This window comes from Anabrus simplex, chromosome 10 (genome assembly GCF_040414725.1).
Source record: "Anabrus simplex isolate iqAnaSimp1 chromosome 10, ASM4041472v1, whole genome shotgun sequence".
Lineage (NCBI taxonomy): Eukaryota > Metazoa > Arthropoda > Insecta > Orthoptera > Tettigoniidae > Anabrus > Anabrus simplex.
This window is the reverse complement of record NC_090274.1, coordinates 78,431,756-78,447,142: the sequence shown is the minus strand read 5'-3', so window position 1 is coordinate 78,447,142 and position 15,387 is coordinate 78,431,756. Positions and strand designations below refer to the sequence as shown.

The 15,387-nt window shown below is 37.5% G+C and overlaps 1 non-coding gene across 1 annotated transcript in view; it reads right to left on the bottom strand.

Moving 5' to 3' along the window:
* The window catches only part of LOC136886570 (uncharacterized), a 48,932-nt gene extending 35,227 nt beyond the window's left edge, over positions 1 to 13,705 (bottom strand). Inside the window, exons 1-2 of the transcript XR_011018766.1 lie at positions 13,595 to 13,705; positions 1,610 to 1,690 (exon numbers count right to left, since the gene is read on the bottom strand). This is a non-coding gene — a transcript (uncharacterized protein). The remainder of the gene's footprint in view (positions 1 to 1,609; positions 1,691 to 13,594) is intronic.
* Between the last annotated feature and the right edge of the window lie 1,682 nt (positions 13,706 to 15,387).

The window sequence follows — 15,387 nt, the reverse complement described above, 5'->3', positions numbered from 1 at the left end:
ATGTAAATAAATTTGAAGAACTGTAATTTCATGTGAAAGTTTATTGGACTATGGTAAACATAAAAGTGGGAAGTGAAATGGACAGAAATAGTGACAGTGATGGAGGCAATATTGAAACCGCAAGAGAAACTGGTAAAAAAAACCACAGAAATGCCAGTGGAAGTGAAATAGGTCTGGATACAGAATATGGTGAAACAGTAGGAGGGGATTTAGTAGAGATATAGTAGCCAAGATATAGTGACAGTGAATGATCCATAGTCTTCTATCAAGAGATTAACATACTGAGTTATGTGTAATGTGCAGTTACATGTGTGTAATTACTGGAAGGATTTGTGAAAGGCTTCCACGAATATTATAATTTACGATGAGATTGTACATTTCATAAGGCATGCAGTGTACAATATCCTCACTTATACTCTCCTATGTATGCTCGAACCTAGTCCTTGTCACCTTCCACTATAGCACACTTCCTGTCCTGCACTCAAATGATTGTTCTCCACTATTCGCAAAAGCTCTACCCAAGCATTGTGACTTTGTTCTCAACACAACAAGAGCAATGCAAAAAAGAATTCTACACCGTCAGAAATCTTTCTGATGTACAACGTAAAGGCAGACAGGGTAAAAAAATATGGTATATCTAGGGAGTAACATAGGACCATTGTGCTGAAATCAAATGCTGGATAGAGAAAGCATAGTCCATCTTCATTAGCATGTGGCAACTCCTATCCTGAAACAATCTTGGAACAAAGCGGAAAAAGAGAATAACAAAGTGCTGCGTCCTCTACACCCTACTAAATACTGTGGAGCCCAATACATTTTATTACCATCAGAAAATAGAATCCAAAATTTCATGATGTGGATATACAATGGCAAACTGCGTAATTCCTGTGGGTTATTTTCATGTCGCACCAACAGAGATAGTTCTTATGCTGACAAAATGATAAGAAAGGGCTAGGAGATGAAAGGAAGCAGCCATGGCCTCAATTAAGGTACAGCCCCAACATATTAATGTTATGAAAATGGGAAACTATAAAAACCATCTTCAGCGCTGCCGACAGTGGGGTACCACACACAACGAGCTGTCGACCTCAGCTTATCGAGATAATTTAACTCAAGAGGCTGAAATACATGTATCACATTATGAGGACTCCTAAAAAGGACAGTCTGTCAAAAGTAATACTTCGAGGAAAAACTTTAGGCAAAAGAGGACTTAGAAGAAGATGGACATCTGGGATCAATATTTTGAAGAAATGTGTAGGAGCACTTTGGCACGTGACAAAAAAGAAGATAGCCATGCTCATAGCCTAAACCCAGTTAGGTGAAAGTAGAAATAACAGTGAAGAAACCAGCCACCAGAGGCCATGCAGTGGAGGGACTATGAACAATAATAGCTGCTATATAATACCTAGCATAAAATTTCACACTACATGAAGAAAATATGAAAATCATTTCAAAATATTGGAAATCTCACTATACATCTATACAAGGATCTCCAAAATGTCTGCTTTAAAATGAGGAGTTGCTAAATTAAGTCAATTCAGCAGTTTGTTACAATTTTCATTATCAGAAAAATGTCATCAAAATATTAGATTATTTCAAATGTGTTTACCTGTGTTTCTCTTGGCACTGCCATCTCTGATTTTGGTTCTTCTTTCAAATGCATCTCTTCAGGTATAATCTTGTAATCGTCCTATGGAAAAGTCAATATATTAGGCTAATTTTTCAGACACATCTGGAAATGTATTTATATATGAGTGGGCTTAACAATTCATCATTTCCTAGTTAATGAGACAGTTTCAGTTTTAAATCTTCATTATCATTTGTCATAAAATCTCCATGTTGCGTATCCATAAAAGCATGACAACTATGAGAACTTCAGGAGTGGAGGAATGACCGGTTTGTATGATCAGAGTTATTTTTGAAGAGTAGAACAATTATATAATTTAAAACCTTCCAAAATAACACCAAATGATCAGTAAAACGTACAGGCATACTTACAAATATTCTGCTCATTTTAAATAAACCAATTCTGAAATATTAAGAACTTCAAAATTTATCACTGTTATCTTTGACATGCTGCACCAGCAAATAAAACTCAGCTGGAAAATGTATCTTCTACATTTTCTCTTGTATATGAAGTGCTCAGCCTGAAGGCAGGGAGGATCCTCAACAGCTCTGCCTTCAGCTGCCATACAGAGCTAGGTGTCACAGAGGAGGCAAACTAAGGAAATGAAGACTAAGATAGTTTTCCATTGCTTTCCTCTTCCAGCCAGACAGTGCTGTTACATACCAGTCCTCTCACGTTCACTAAACTGTACACATAGACCACATTTTCCTATAGGATCTGGCTGTATTAGCAATGGTGTTACCCATACTGCACATATCTCAATCACTTTCATATCGTAAGAGCCAAGGATGAGAGTGAGATCCAAAGTAAAAGTGACAAACTTGTCCTGGACCAATCCAGAAGACAACAGGCATTGAGCACACAGTATCTCACCAGAAATGGATTAGGGCAGGCAACCTCATATGGAAGTCATAAGCCCTAAACAACATGAACCATAACCTATAGGTTATCTACAGTACACTATCATAGAGGGCCTGTATGCCTGACATCAGTGCTCCTTGTGAAGGCACGAGCACATATTGTCAGCTGACAGCAATATTGCAACTTGCTTTACATTCCAACGACACAGATAAGTCTTTTGGCGACGATGGGATAGGAGTGGAAAGGAAGTGACTGTTGCCCTAATTCAAATACAGCCCCAGCATTTTCCTGGCATGAAAACAGGAAACCATGGAAAACCAACTTCTGGGCTGCCACCATGGGTTTGACCCACTATTTCCTGAATACAAGCTCACAGCTGTAAGATACTAACTGTATGGCCACTTGTTCAATACAGATATATTGTGCATTGTGACAGGAATTCATAAGTATTGAGAAGCAAAAGGACAGACTGTTGTCTCAAGAATGCAGTCCTATGTTCAGCATATGGCTGCACTAATCAGTGTAACTAATCCAAGGATACATTTTGTTTCAACTAAGTGTTATCGAATTATAAATGAAATTGCTTTTGCAATTCCTGTTTGATATTAAACCCATTTTAACGTTCAAACAGAGGAAGTACTGTGACACATAGTTATTATTCATTTGATCATGTTTCTGATTTCCCTTTTAAAGATCAAGGAATTAACTCATCAATGGGTTATGAGGATGAAAAGAGACAAATTGTATCCCACCCAATACAGTTATTTATGCTGTGCACACTTCGAAGTTAAGTACATGTATCGAATGACCAGTGGCTATTACTGCCAGACATGACATGGTACTAAGCATTTTATTTTCCCTCACATTTGCAAACAAAGAAAATAGAGTGCTCAGTGCCAATGAAACATAACCAAGTAAACCCAGCACAGGCAAATTGTTAAAATTAAAGTAAATAGTGTTAAGTAATACAACCATCCAATGAATGTTGGCCAAGACATTGGAAGCTCATGGTGAAATAAAAATCAATGAAATCGTATGTCTGATTACTACACGTCCAAGTGTGACAGAAACCCAAATAACTCGCTCAACTATACGAACGACAGGGAACGGATTGAAGGTATCGGCAATCTGAACCCCGTGGAATCTCGTTCAGGTAAGGTGGATAATAATATGTCGTGGTACGAAATACAGAATTAAGTAAATATCGCAGTTTCTTCAAGTAAAAGTTTAATAAATGTAAATAACTGGCGAGAATATCAATGATAGAAATGTATTGGCGGCCATGGAATGAGTTGGAATAAATGGCCTAATTCAATCTATCTGGTCCGATACGGTTCGAAAATTGAGACTGGTGATGAAATTGTCGATTGGTAACCGAAATGTTATATGACGGATTATTAAATGAATTCCTTTGCCGACGTAAATGATTACATAAGAGTACTCTGTATCAAGAAGTCAGGTGTTTAATTGTCAAAGACATATGGAAAGCTAGGAAATATGGAGAAGTCTTTTAAAAGCAAACCGTCTGTTATTATTGTAATCTAGTATTAGATTTTGTTTCAAAATAAGATAAGTTTACAGTTCTGTTGAAAACTTAGAGGGTATTAGAAGTGTTGGACATGCATAGGAAGGAGATTAGACGTGAAGCTAGGTTGTAATACAATATTGTCAACTGTAATAAGAAACAACATTTGTAAAGAAACGAGATACGTATCTGGTTCTCTCAGAACATTAAGGCAAGTGTTGTATAAGAATATTGTGAATTATATTAATGCGAGTAACTCTATACTAATAACTTATTACGAGTTTCAGGTATCATGAAGTCAAGTACTATTGGAGATGACTATGAGATGGTGATGAATCCCAACACGTCTTGCTAAGTTACAGTATACGGTCTCAACCGACCTGACGAAAACTGGGATGGATACGAATGGATAGTATACCAATACTGGAGGATGAGAGGCGTCTTCTTCCTGAAACCAACGAATGATGAGTACTCAAAGTCAATGTCTCATTATCCCGCTATGTAGCTGCTTTTATGTAGAGTAGTATACTTTACAATGTCAAATTTGTGACATGGCAAATTACACAATCTGAAGGCAACCGTTTCATTCGTCAATCATTGCCTTACGATGGGTAGGAATGTTGTAAGTTGTGTCGTGAATGATCCTGAATTATGATATATCGTACGCTATGTCGCGTGAATCTAAGCGGTCGCTAGTAAATGTTATGCAGACTGATTTAGGCATGGATAACACCCGTGTTAATATAGTGTCATTATTAAGAAATTTCAGTTTCATTTATGGTTCGAATATATATTAGAAGGAATCGGTAATAACATGTGCGTGATTTAGAGTCATCTGCGATCATATTTTTATGTTAAGCGTAGTGTTCGCGAATGTAAATGTGACGTTGTTGCGACGATATTGCGTAAATAATGGTGTTAAAATGTGTAGTCTTCGTAATGTGAAGTGCCTGAGTATATTTTTAATGAAATGATAATTCGTTGAGCATGACTTGTGTGTAATATGATGAACGGTTTATTGTGACAGGGTCGCGTATGAATTTGATTTTGCTGTAATGAATGGTAATTACTTAGGCAGAAGGCGATATTTCCGACATTTCGAGAACACTGGTAGTAAGATCGTCTAAAATATATTAATTAAATACAGTATATGTGATTGCGCACAATGCTGGAGTGATATAAGATCTTCACGAGTTAATGGCACTACATAGTTAAGAACTATATCACAAATAGAATGTATGATCTTCATTTATATATGGTGAGTAGATTAATTTTTCTTGCTAGCTGAATTTCTTCTTATAGACCATTGAGTTGACGCTTAGAGCTGATGTAGTTTTACAAGTTGATTTCACGGAAGACACCAGTGCTGCAGAGTCATCCTAGTTTTGAGACCACTGTACTTGGTGATTAGCATGTTTTCAAATGTTCATTATTTAGGTGCAGATGCCGATGGAGCTCAGAAGAGGTCAATTTCATTTCTTATTTGTTCAATGTTTTTGTTTGAAGGATTACGATGTTGTCTTATGTTATTCGATCATTTTCTTGGCCTGAATGATAGTGATGAGCATAGGTTACCGGTGCATTCAAGTTGTTAGATAGACTTTTAATGAATTAGGCGATGATTTAAACATAAACGGGATGTTGAGACATTCATTTGAGGTCAGTGAATAGGTATGCCAAGCCAACAAGAATTTTTTTTATCCATCAGTTTGATGATGAATGTGGTGAATGATGGACTTAGTTAAAATTTAAGCCTTTAGCATTGTGATGTGGATTTTCTGTTAATATTTCTGATTAATTTGAAGTTATCATTGATGTTGTGAACGAAATATTGACAAGAGTCAGAAGGTAAGATTGTTTCCTTTTAATTAAAGTAACATTCAATAATTTCCAACATCCATTTGTGTTGCTTCTTTATTTTCTTAGCATTGTAGTTATTATTTTAAATATTTTTAGACATTAAACGGAAAGTCCTTCCATGACCAGTTATATTTACGGTGTTCTCATTTGATAGTATAAGGTATGTCATGATGATAGCCTAAATTAATATATTAATTAGCAATCGTCTTCTTACGTCAGTCGAATCAACTTAGAGCGAACGATACGATTCTGTGACCCAACTCAATGAGCTTTCACGTCCCTAGAGTGGAATCTCTTGTATCTCCGCGTGACACCAGCCGAGGCATAACTTTATCATCAAGAACCCTGAATTTAGAGATGCGTGAACGGTCACAGTAATCTTTCCCCAACCACTTGCTGCTCCTATTTATCATGCAATTTAAATCTACAGTTATCTGGGTGACATTGGTTTTAAATTGTTTTAATTTTATTTTTTAAATCACCGAACCTATGAACAAAACTACAACCTTTGTCCCATCCTTAAGAAATTAAATCAGCAATTGGTGCAGGCTACCAGGAAAAAAATCAGCTGAAATCATAGCAGAGCATATAAAGAAGAACAGGAGGAAAGTCTTCCATTAGCAAGATATCACTGAACGTCTTCACAAGATACATAATGATTGAGGTCTCAAAGTTCTGTGTAGCTATTCCCAGGAGGTGAACCAAGACGTAGTCAGGCTTCAGGCCAACCCAAACATTCATCGATATTCCCAGTATCCCTATTGTTACCAGTACCTCAGGAAATATTTACACCACCACATATTAAAAATCATTTTCACTGGGCAACATCTATAGATGGCAGTCCAGGTTTTACAGAGTAGAGTTTTTAAAAGAAACAGAAAGTTAGGGCTCTTTCACAATCAATCCTCGGAACTTCGATGTTTAATGAAATAGCTGTTAAGAAGAACTTGGTGGGACATAATAAACAGTTTTGTGTCTATGTTGACTTAGGTCAGGGATATTTAGATAGTGGTATGAAGTGGCCATGGAAGTATTTGACTTTATGGTTGCAACACTGAACAGGAGCTCAAAAGTACATGTGAGCGGAGGGCTCATACAAATTATCATACAGTCTGCAGCTGTGACGGGATTGCGGCTAATAGCCTTAGGAATGAAGTTTGTTAGACTGAATTCCCTGTGTTCTTTTCCACATCCAGCAGAGTTTGCGCAAAAGTCATTAACATTCCTTGATGCTACTCACAATATAAACCTTTCAATGAATTCCCTAACAGAAAAGCAGGTTCCATAGATGGTAGTGCTTCAGACCAGGAAAATATTACTGGGGTGAAATACATAGAAGAACCAGGTACTATTACAGGAAGTGAAAGGAGTGGGTGAGACAGAAGATAAACATTTCTTTACATACATAAACCTTCAGTAATTCTGTAGCTAATACCCTTAAATTGTGCAGTGATCTGGGTGTTGAAGTGTTTACTGATTGTGAAAGTAGCATTCAGTTTGGAATGTTCCTAAATCTTGCGTTTGATTTAATAAATTCATGCCATCTTATGTGTAAGCATACCAAGGCTGCAAACAGATATTCCAATGAGGCCAAAATCTGTTCTGATATTGAAAAATGCATAAGTTATCCTAATAATATTAACTGATGGTTTGTCCCTCTGTAACTCTATGAAAACAACTTCAATGTATGGTATCATTTCTGATTTGTTAAGTGTGCACAGTTTAGCAGAACATATGTCTGGGGAGAGGATTCTGTACTAAGATACCTCATCACGTGCAATTTAAGCCAAGATCACCTGGAATTCATCCTCTCATGTGTGAGGAACAGAGATGGATATAAAATTCTGGTCAACTGAAAGCTGCATACAGGAAGTGTCCCAATGGTCAGATTGTCCGGCTCCATGGTTAAATGGTTTGTGAGCTGGCATTTGGTCACAAGGGCATGGGTTCGATTCCCGGCAGGGTCAGGAATTTTAACCATAATTGACTAACTTCGCTGACACAGGAGCTGGGTGTATGTGTCGACTTCATCATCATTTCACCCTCATCAAGACGCGCAGGTTGCGCACGGGCGTCAAATCAAAAGACCTGCGTCTGGTGAGTCAAACTTGTCCTTGGACACTCCCAACACTAAAAGCCATACACCATTTCTTTCTTTCACTGGTCAGATCGACCCATCTTGTAATTCTAATACGTGTCTATGAAAGGTCTTGTACAGACAATTCAACAAGGAATTGATTTTGACAGACTTGATCAAGATTAAGTCACCTACTATGTAGTCTTTTCTATATATGGTGAATATGTTGATTATATTGCAAGCAGTATGTACAATATTAAGAGATAAGGATTACATAGTGTTCTGTATTGAGGTGAGTTCAGTATTAAGTTAAAAGAAGATATATGATGGTTTAACCTTTCATCACCATTAAAATAAGAAATGTAATTTTTACATTCCTACTTAATAATTGGTACTGGTTTCAACAATTATTCTTGGCCATTATCAGCCGATCACAAATAAGTATAAAAGAAAATGCACAGGTAAATAAAATGTGAAAATGCACAGGTAAATAAAATGTGAAGTATAAATAATTTCTTCAGTTGCTGTTTGTGAAGCACTAAAACACTTTAGGGAGCACTGCGTGTTGACATTTGAGCCGATAACTAACAAGTATAAAAGACGCACAGGTAAGCAAAATGTGAAGTTAAAATTTTTTTATCAGATTAAGAACTAGTAGATCAAATACGTAAATGTAGTACGGAGCAAGTTCTTGAAGAGTAGGAAGACATGTGCAGATCGGCACCTATTTTCAAGTTCCAAGAGAGTAGACTGCAGGCTTTAGGCAACACCTTCCATTAAGATAAATTTGTCACCTTACTAAATTTTCACCTTACTGAATCCCTTCCTGCCACTTTATGCCTTATAGCAGATGATCTATGTAAACTTCAAACAAAAAGATTTTTCAAAATTCTGGCAAATACAGAAAATCCGATCCTGACAGTCCCGTTATGGTCTGATACCACACTGCTTTTCATCCTACTTCCTCTGAACCACTGACCTTACCTCCCTTCCAAGATGCCGGTGAACACCTTGCCTGGCATGCTGATTATTAAGATAACTTGATAATTGTTGCAAACCTTCTTCTTTGCTTGCTTATAGGTAGGTGCAAATACAGCTTTCATCCAATCTGAAGGTACCTTACTAACACCCCACGATAATCCTATTTTATGAAGGCATTTCAACCCTTCCTTCCCCTATACTTCACCATGTCAGGTCTAATTTCATTTATTCCTGCTACTTTATGATAATGGAGTTTATCTACCATCCTTTCCAATTCCTTGAGGATAATTTCACCAACATCATTGCCTTCTTGACACAAGAGTTGAGAAACAATAGGGATTGCAAATAATATATGACACATGCAGAAAAAAGACTGTGTTCTATGACTGAGATAATTATTCGTGAGAATTAATTTCATGAGTATGATGCTGTACTGCCGGAATGGCCTAAAGATGGTATTGTTGATGAGAGACATTATGAAGGGGCTAGAGGTATAAGTTACATTCTACCTCATCGGGGTGTATTTAAGGACAGTGCGACGATGCGAATTAGGCCTTGTTCGATGTATCCAGTAAAAGGAAGAGGGAGCTGTCACTGAATGACTGTATGTCAAAGGTCCAAACTTAATTGAACTTATTCCCTCTGTTCTGTTCAGGTTTAGGGAGAGGCCAGTGGGTGATAAAATATTGGCACTCGCATGTTACTACTGCACTTGTGTGAAGGATTTTCGGTTATACAAGGATGAAGGAGCAGCCAGACCATGCTGTCAAGATGTGTGAGATGAAAAATGGCACAAAGCTAAGAAGGTGGATGCTGATTCTGGAACTCTATCGGAGAACAGAATAAAAGATGCTATGGTATTTGAGGCGACAGGTGTAGACCTTGCTGGACTCCTGATACTGAAGGTAAAGAGGAAGGGGTGGATTATGCTGTTTATATTTGCTGTGTATAGAGCAGTGCATTTGGAACTGGACATCAATTTCATAACAAATGGATTTTTACTGAGTTTTCGACGGTTGATCACACGATGACAAAGGCAAAAAGTGTTTACAAAAACAATGGAACAAATTTCACTGGTACAGATAAATTGTTTTGAAGTGTCAAGTAAAACCACACAGAAAGAGAATCCACAATGCAGCAGGCTGGTGGGGTGGCTGGTGGCAAAATCTGATTCAGATAGTAAAGAGAAATTTGAGATGAATCCTTGGGATAGCTACACTGTGTTACGAAGAGATGAGGACAATACTGTGTGAGTGTGAAGCCGTGGTTAATTCCCGTCCTCTTACCTACTTGCCTGAGAAGTATTTTGAAAGACAATGTCTGCTTGGCAATACCAGATTTAGATCAGCTGGATTCTGTGAACTTATCAAGGAGATTTTGATTCCTACTACAGCTGCAACAATATTTTGAGAAGAGTACCTAAGTCAGTTGATCCAGATGCAGAATAAGATGTCTATAAACACTGGAGAAAGCGATGTGGTGCTAGTTGACGCTGATGGGAAGAAATGGATCGACTGGCCATTAACACGGCTGCTGGAATTGTATTACAGACTATCCACTTCATGTCCATATCGACAATGCTAGGCATAGATATCAAGGATAATTTAATAAAAATTTAATAATAATAAAAAAATAAAAAAACCACCTAATTCAATACTTTCCACGTTTAATGTGGTTATTATCTAAATGATTTTATGTAGACTTATTTGGTCAGGTACATGTTTCACCCATTATTTTGGGCATCTTCAGCCTGTAAACAACCTTTAGGTCAAGGTTTGGGACCTTTTTAACCAATATAAACATACCAATATATACACTATATACAATATATACATTATATACAATATATACAAACATTAACGAACTCTTAAGATGGGTAACATAAGTTAATACAGTTAAGTTTTTTGGTCCTAATCTATCTAATATGAAAAATGTCCAAAACTAAAATGGATCTTCTTTTCGGTAAAGAGGATTACATATCGGGGTTTATGTGACCCCTATATCATATTAAGTTCTTGATGTACCGTGTCTGGTGACAGGATGTGTTGTCAACAATAAGTGGAGATTTGAACTGATTGTTGCTTGTAGGTTGGTCAAGATCGAAAATATAAATTTAAATTAAATGTGTTTTAACTTGGCAGTTCTATTCTGGTTCACTTAAAATATTCAAAAATAAAAATAAAATGAAACGGATCTTTTTTAAAAAATCATAAGTCTTGAGAATGGGTGATATTAAAACTGGGGCTTATCTGATCCACGATTTTCATTATCATGTTCTTGACGTAACTAATATTTAAATGTGTTATCATGCACAAGTGGAGATTTAAAAAGCCGATTGTTGTAGGTAGACTGGTCAAGTACGTTGTGAATGAAACTGTTCCCCCTAATCGATACTTTCTCTTTTTTTATTTAGCCTTGGGCTATTTACAAAGCATTAAAAATCGCAGAACATGTTTCGATTGCTTAGCAATCATCATCAGCTGTTTACATCTAGCTTAGGTAAAAATACCATCAAGTCGATATCATGATTACATTAAAACATTAAAAACATGTGTTAGCAGAAAGTGTATAGATGGGAGGGGGGAGAGGGGGAGTGCATTGAGGGCGTTTCTTAGTTGGACAATAAACTTAATATTAAAAACACTTATTGGGCTAAGATATCTCGGGTTCCCTATAAGTCCTGAGAGTTTTTCCAATAAAATCACTTGCTGCTGAAAACTTGTACATATTTGGTAAAATGCTCTTGTTGATTTGTTTGTAAAGTGTTTATGTATTCTTAAAACGGCTTCTGGTCTTCTTCCCCGTCACTTGTCTCTTATTAGGTGAAAAAATGTGGCCCGTTGTTGAATGAAGTCTACTATTTGGTGTTCAAGGACATGTTAAGTTAGATCGTCTGTATTACGACCTGTAACTGGCAGAAAAAGATTGCGTCAATTAGTTTTGGTCGCCTAGAAACGTATTGGCTAGGGAGGCTATAGAGTATTGGAAGGTGTGGGAATATAAACTTACCCTTGTCCTGTTTGTCTACTTTACTTCCCGTGCTACGGGTGTAGGTTTGTTTCAGCTGTCTTCGACCTTGTGTTCTAGCGGTGTACTGTGGTCTGTAAGCTAACTTGGTTACGACGGCGGAGGAGGGGGCAGCGAGAACGTGTCGTCATTTGCTGTTGCAGGCGGGGAGGTGGCTTCTGTCTGTCACGTATCGGCTTCGAGATTGCTTAGTGCGTTCACTGGGCGTGTTTGATTCCTTCTTAGTAACTCCGTATATCTCAATATGTGTTCGAATAAGGGGTTTCTGTATTCATTTATTTCATTTAAATTCTTGTCACTATTAATTGACTTGTCTAGAAATATGTGAATACTTTCTAGACTGTTCATTAGTCTTTCCTTATTCAGTCTATTTTGCCGTTAGAATGGAATTCCTTCCTTGTACATAGCAGGGATAAAGTAGAGAAATTAAGGGGAAAGAAACAAGTCACATTAAACAAGAAATTAGAGAACCTGAAAGAGGACATTCCAAAAAAGGGGAACAGCTTACAGTTTAAATCAACAATTGAACAAAAGACATACCCACCCACCCATCTGATGGAAATGTAAAAGTTTAGTGCAAACCAAATACAGAGCTCCAATCACATCCCCTACCTACAGTAAAACATGGGGGGAGGGGGGGGAAGAAGCATGGCGGTTTGGGGATCCATGGGAACTTCTGGTGTTAGTGACTTGGCAATTATTGAAAGTGTCATGGATCATCGTATATATACCGATGTGTTGCGAGGCCACTTATGTAGCAGTGCACAGAAACTGGGTCTTAATGGCATCTTTTACTTACATTAACACGACCCGAAACATACTGCTCTACGAAAGCAGGAATGGTATATTATAATGCACCAAGAAGAGTTTTCACTCCACACAGAGCCCTGACTTAACTCAATAGAGCATCATTGGAATCACTTGGCGACAAAACTTTGAAAGTGTCATTGTACAGGGAAGCAAGTATTTCAGACCGTGTTGTTGGAGGAATGGTCAAAGATCTCAGGAGAGATAACTCGCAACATCGTTCCTTCCATGCCAAGACGTCTACAAGCTGTCATCAGTGCCAACGGTATGCACACAGGCTACAAGACTTGAGTTACCGTACGTGAATTACAGAGACTTTAACTCCATATGTGTATAGATGTGCCTATACTTTTATGATGTGTAGAGCAACTGATTTTGTTTCGTAAAGTATTATTTTTGTTGTGAGAAACCAATTATACTCGAAGAACCTTATATTTACTATTGTACATTTCAATAAATATGTTGGTGTCTTAGCATCACCTTTATTTGTGAGGAATTTGTATATAATGATAGGTGTGCCAATACTTTTTGGTGCCAGCGTATACTACTGCGCATGAGCAGGCTATTCCGAATCAATTCGGTACCATGTTGGAACAAATTTGCATGTATTATCACGAAGAATTGTAGCTGAGATATATTTAATGTAGACAGCCTACAGTCGGCTGAAAAACAGATTGATCTGCCGCTGATCTTTTATGTTTAAATACGAACTGAACAATAAAGCTTATCTTATTTCCTATCACGTAAAGTACGGTATAATGTTCATTATGGAGATGTACAAGACTAAGAATCCTTTAACACGTCGTAAAAAGTAAGAAACTGCAATTACCTGATGTAGAAAATCTTAAGAGAAACACACAATCCACAGAATAAACCTGCACAAGCAGCCGCAATAAGTCCCAGATGCACAGTAGAAAACAAATTAATTCGAACATTAAATAACGACAAGCCAACCACTTCGAAAGTAAACCGGAATTAGTGAATAGGTCTCCTCACAAATTTATAACCAGTGCGTCGTTCCTCTACCGTATACATACACAACCGGTAAAATTCACTTATCTCCAGCTAACTACAGCACATGGATAGAAGTCAAAAGTCATCTGGGACAATGAAGACCAACCATTACACTCAGACCATAAGACAGAATATACATGGTGTGCGTAATTAACGAGAGACGGGAGACGAATGGGAATCAGAAGCGTACATCACCAATTACCACTATGCTCATAGGCTGTGTAGCATACAAGTTCATTATTGATGTCAAACTTGTGTCTGCAGTTTCGATCAATCAATTAATCAATCATTCACTACCGGTACTGATCTGCAGTTAGGGCAGTCGTCCAGGTGGCAGATTCTCTATCTGTTGTTTTCCTAGCCTTTTCTTAAATTATTGCAAAGACATTGGAAATTAATTGAACATCTTTCTTGGTAAGTTATTCCAATTCCTATCTCCGCTTGCTATAAACGAATATTTGCCCCAATTTGTCCTTTTCAATTCCAACTTTCTCTTTCCTACTTTTAAAGACACCACTGAAAGTTATTCGTCTAGTAATGTCATACCAAGCAGCCTCCGTAGCTCAGGCGGCAGCGCGTTGGCCTCTCACCGCTGCATACCGTGGTTCAAATCCCGGTCACTCCATGTGAGATTTGTGTTGGACAAAGCGGACGCATGACAGATTTTTTTTCTCTGGGTACTCCGGTTTTCCCTGTCATCATTCATTCCAGCAACAGTCTCCATTAACATTTCATTTCATCTGTCAGTCATTACCCATTGCCCCAGAAGTGTGCGACAGGTTTCGGCAGCCGGCACATTTCCTATAATATATATAATAATAATATATATAATAATACTAGGTTAAGTAATGCTCTTTCGAGCGCAACTCAATAAATTATTTATAGCATAAGATGCTGTCGCCTAGCGACAATCTGTCCGTCAAGTCGATTCAATCTTGGTAAATCTTGGTGTGGCTTTGCAATTAAATAAAATTACTTAAAATTAGTCATCATAAAAAAACAACCTATCGGATTTCGTTCAAACCACTTCATAATCCTTTTCAGAAGTAATAAGAACAAGCTGTGAAATTTTCAGCGAAATCGGTCCTGTAGTTTTTCAGTCTATTATCTTCAAATATACTAACATCCAATTTTATATAGATATACTGATTGACATTATGATTTTGCCATTGTTGCACTCACGGCCCGTACATATAGACATGATATAGGCTTTTGAGCTTATGCCTTATTTTCTTGGCACGTCATAACCCCAAAAGTCTATGTCATGTAGATATTATAATTGATGGCCTTTGAAAGACTTATTTCTTTGAAGAACCTTATCTTCCTCCAATCTGATACCAGACTTACAAACCATAGGTAGTGGAGTCACATAGTTGCGTATCGGAAGCCTGTGTGTTATATTTATGTGACACTTCTCAATTTGTGTCCATTGCTGCGCCCAGTGATGTGACGGCAGCATCAATATCTCCATCTTTTATTTGACGAATTCAGTAGTAGTAGGAAAATGTATGTTCAAAATCATTGGCGCCAGCATTATTTCTGCTGGGTCAGCACCCGAGGTCAGTGACCCAATGACGCCATGACCACGTAACTGTGACGTCAAGAGCA